This window comes from Saimiri boliviensis, chromosome 12, assembly GCF_048565385.1.
Source record: "Saimiri boliviensis isolate mSaiBol1 chromosome 12, mSaiBol1.pri, whole genome shotgun sequence".
Lineage (NCBI taxonomy): Eukaryota > Metazoa > Chordata > Mammalia > Primates > Cebidae > Saimiri > Saimiri boliviensis.
In genome coordinates, this window is record NC_133460.1 from 3,067,220 (window position 1) to 3,071,840 (window position 4,621).

Consider the following 4,621-nt stretch of genomic DNA (forward strand, 5'->3'; position numbering starts at 1 on the left):
TTGTCATATTGGCCAGGCTGGTCTTGAACTCCTGACCTCAGATGATCCATCCATCTCAGCCTCGTAAAGTGCTGGGATTACAGGCATGAGCCATCACATCCGGCCTTTTTCCATTTATTGATGAATAAAATTTTACATATTATGGGGTGCATGTGAATGTGTTTTATATGCACAGAATGTGTAATTATCAAGCCAGGGTATCCGAGGTATCCATCACCTTGATAATTTATCATTTCTATGTGTTGGGAACATTTCAAGTTCTCTCTTCTAGCAACTGTGAAATATACAATATATTGTTGCTAACAGTGGCCACCCTAGTCTGCTATCAAACACTAGAAGTGTTTCTTCTAAGTTTGTACCCATTCACCAACCTGTCAAGTTGTTTTACTATTTTACAGGTGAGGAAACTCGGGCTGGGAGAGGCTAGGTCATGTGTCCAAGGTCACTGCTGATGGTACACAGCAGAGGCAGGATTTCAACCCTGGCTTGCTCAACTCCAGAGTGGTGTTTTTCGTTTTTCTTTGGAAATAGGGTTTCACCCTGTGAGGCAGTGAGGCTGCAGTACAGTGGCACAATCACAGTTCACTGCAGCCTAGAACTGCTTTGCTCAGGCGATCCTCCCACCTCAGCCTCCTGAGTAGCTGGGAGTACAGGTGCATGCCACCACACCTGGCTAATTTTTTTTTTTTTTCTTTAGAGATAGGGTCTCTGTGTTGGCCAGGCTGATCTTGAACTCCTGGCCTCCTGCCTTCACCTCTCAAAGTGCTGGGATCACAGATAAGAGCCACCACACCCAGTCTAGAGTTTGTGCTCTTAACCAGGGATGACATGTTGCAACTTCACTCCTCAGTGTGGCCCGTAGGCCAGCATCAGCAGCATCACCTGGGCGCCTGTCACACTGCAGCATCAGGCCACACCGAGGTCGGAGTCAGAACTGTATTTTCACAAGACCCCAAGTGACTCTTGTGATAGTAGTTTGAGAAGCTTTGGGGACCACAGTGTCACTATTTGTTTTTTTTTTTTAATTATTTTTTTTTTGACAGAGTTTCATTCTTGTTGCCCATGCTGGAGTGCAACGGCGTGGTCTTGGCCCACTGCAATCTCCATCTCCTGGGTTCAAGTGATTCTCCTGCCTCAGCCTCCCATGTAGCTGGGACTACAGGCACTTGCCACCATACCCAGCTGATTTTTTTTTTTTTTTTTTTTTTTTTTTTTTGTATTTTAAGTAGAGATGGGGTTTCACCATATTGGCCAGATTGGTCTTGAATTCCTGACTACAGGTGATCTGCCCGCCTTGGCCTCCCAAACGGCTGGGATTACAGGCATGAGCCCCCGTGCCCAGCCTGGTTGGTTTTAACAATTTTTTCCTATGCAGGCTGCAGCTGAACACCCAAGTCCCCTCCTTGGGCCATATACTTTTCTGAAAATATTAGAATGCGTTAAAAAAAAAAAAATGGAGCCCAGTGCCCTGGGCTAATTACCTAAAAGAACGTCCCATGGTTTGGTGATTCTGAAATATCGCTGCCAAACCAGCACTTGTCGCGGGTCAAACAAGGCCATAAAACATGGCAATATGGGCACGCTTTCACTGTGAGAAATGAAAATCTGATGATACTTTGAATTATAGTGGAATTAATTCCAGGCTCTACTTGAGGAAGCTTTCAGGCCGAGTGGTTTAGACATAAAAGTAGTTTGCCCTAATGTGCCAGGTGAAAGCTGTGACAACTCTATTGCTTGGTGCCAATTACATTTATGGGTTTGTCCCCAGGAGTGCTAGGAAATGGTCACCGTTAGTGCTGATGTACTGCCAGCTGGGGGCTGTGTCTAGTGCGGTTCTGACGTGCAGACTCATTATTAATATTCCCTGTCGTGATCTGCAACTCTGCTCCATTACGGCAAGTCTATCAGGAAGGGGGTTTGTGCAGGAATTTTAGAAAACAGCAATAGGTTGGGGCAATAGGGTTATGTGGTATGCCCCAGAGCTTCCCAAACTACTATTCAAACAGATCACCTGGTGTCTTGTCAAGATGCAGATTCGGAATCAGATAGGTCCTGAGCTAAGGCCTGATGATTTTTTTCTTTTTTGGAGATAGGATCTCTCTCTCTCTTGCTCAGGCCAGAGTGCAACGGTGCAGACATGGCTCACTGTAGCCTCAAATTCTTAGGCTCAAGCAAACCTCTCATCTTGCCTCCTGAGCAGCTGGGAGTACAGGTGTGTGCCACTATGCCTGGCTTTTTTTTTTTTTTTTGGACGGAGTTTTGCTCTTGTTGGCCAGGCTAGAGTGCAATGGCATGATCTCGGCTCACTGCAACCTCTGCCTCCTGGTTCAAGTGATTCTCCTGCCTTAGTCTCTCAAGTAGATGGGATTATAGGCATGCACCAGAACACCCAGCTGATACTGCATTTTTAGTAGAGGCAAGGTTTCACCATATTGGCCAGTCTGGTCTTGAACTCCTGACTTCAGGTGATCCACCTGCTTCGGCCTCCCAAAGTGCTGGGATTACAGGCGTCAGCCACCACGCCCAGACCATTATGTGGCTTTTTAATTTTCTTTTTTTTTTTTAGGCAGAGTCTCACTCTGTCACCCAGGCTAGAGTGCAGTGGCACGATCTTGGCTCACTGCAATGTTCATCTCCCAGCTTCAAGCAATTCTCCTGCCTCAGCCTCCCAAGTAGGTGGATTACAGGCACACACCACCATGCAAAGCTAATTGTCTAATTTTTGGTAGAGATGGGGTCTTGCTGTGTTGTCCAGGCGGGTTGAACTCCTGGCTTCAAATGATCCCCTGCCTTGGCCTCCCAAAGTATTAGGACTGCAGGAGTGAGCCAACACGCCCAGTCTCATGCTGCATTTCCAACCAGTATGAAGGTGCCGCCACAGACGCTGCTCCTGGTCCAGGGACTACACAGTGGGAATGTGGGAAAAGCACAGGCCTAGCAGTCAGATGGACATGGGTGGACATGAGCTTTCAACCTGACTTATCCCTTAGTGGCTGTGTGATGTTGGGCAAGTTGCTTAACCTCTCTGAATTTTGGATTTCTCATACATAAAATAGGGATCACTTCTGCCCTGTAGGTTCTTTGGAAGCTTTATGGTAATGTACACGTGTAGGTTTTCTTCTTGCTCCCAGAGGGGCAGGGTGAGGGTCACCTGCATGCTCTGCACTACAGGTTCAGCTGAGACCCATCTTTCTTCCCTGAAGTAGTTGGCTTTCTTCTTCCAAGTCAGGATTTCTCTGCCATGGCACCAGTCACATTTTGGGCTGGAACATTTTGTGTTGTGGGTGCTGTTCCATGCCTTACCGCATTATAGGGTGTGGAGCAGCATCCCTGGCCTCACCCGCTGGATGCGGGTGGCACCCATCTCCCCTGCTTGTGACCACCAAAAATGTCTCCAGACATTGCCAAGTGTTCCTGGAGGCAACATCACTCACATATAGGAAGTAATGCCCTAATTCGTAACTTTCATTAGTAAATCATTCAGCAATATGTGCTCAGCATCTAATGTTTGCCAAACCATACCCCAGGGATGTCGTGATATTTAAGACAAACAAGGTCTCTGACCTCATGGAGACTGCTTTCTGCATGGACCTCAGTCTTCTCCACTGTAATGTGACCTCCTAAATTTGTTGGGAAGATGAAATCAAGTTAGACTTGCAAGTGCCTGGCCCTTGATGTCAGGAATTCGCGCGTGCCAGGGGTATGATGGGCCCTGGGGACGAAACCTGGGTGCTTGGGAGAGCGTGGGCAGGGACGGTGCATGGAGAAGCCAGGAAACCTGAGCTGCGAGGGAAGGTGGGATGGGGCCGGGCCAGGCCCTGGTGCAGAACGCAGCAGGAGCAAGGCAGGGAAAAGGGGATGCAGGGAAGGCCAAGGGTAGCAGGAACACGGCACCAAAACTGGAGAGAAGGAGAGACACAGCGGGACATAGAGGATGACAGGAAGGGGTGGGGATGGAGAAGACAGTCACAGGTGGAGAAGATTAAAAAAAAAACAGACAGACACATGCACACGTGATTTAAGACGGAAGGGGTAGAGGGAAAATGAGCGCAGGCTGAAGGGAACACCTCTGAGGAAGATCACTGCCCAAACCCCAGTCGGCTGCATGTGACCCCAAAGAGTGGCTCCTAGGCTTATTCTAAACATACCTGATTTGGGCTATAAAGAGTTAAAATGAAATACAAAGGACAATGCCAGTCCACTCCTGGCACCAGCTCCTGCCCCTTCCTCTCCTCCTGGGGCCTTCACTGGAGGAAATGAGGCTTTTGTGCCGAGAGGTGATATGATGGCAACTGTGGAAATGGTAGTTAACCCAGCTGTAAACAGCAATAGAGGGCAGTACAAGAATCCACTTCACAGCCAGGGCCACAACCCCAAGTGAATGGCAGAGATGAAATGACTGAGTTGGGTGGAATTGAGCTGAGAACCAACTTTGCTCAGCCTGACCCTGGAGCCCACATTATGAGCATGAGAAACAGGTAACTAAGGGGACCCCCCATCCCACAGCAACAACCTTCTCTGGCTTCGACTGGGAGGCAGGGACAGACCCTAGAAAACCACCTTGGGTCATCTAAAGTCCATGTAACCATATTTTAAAAATGACAAATCTCAAGCATGTTGC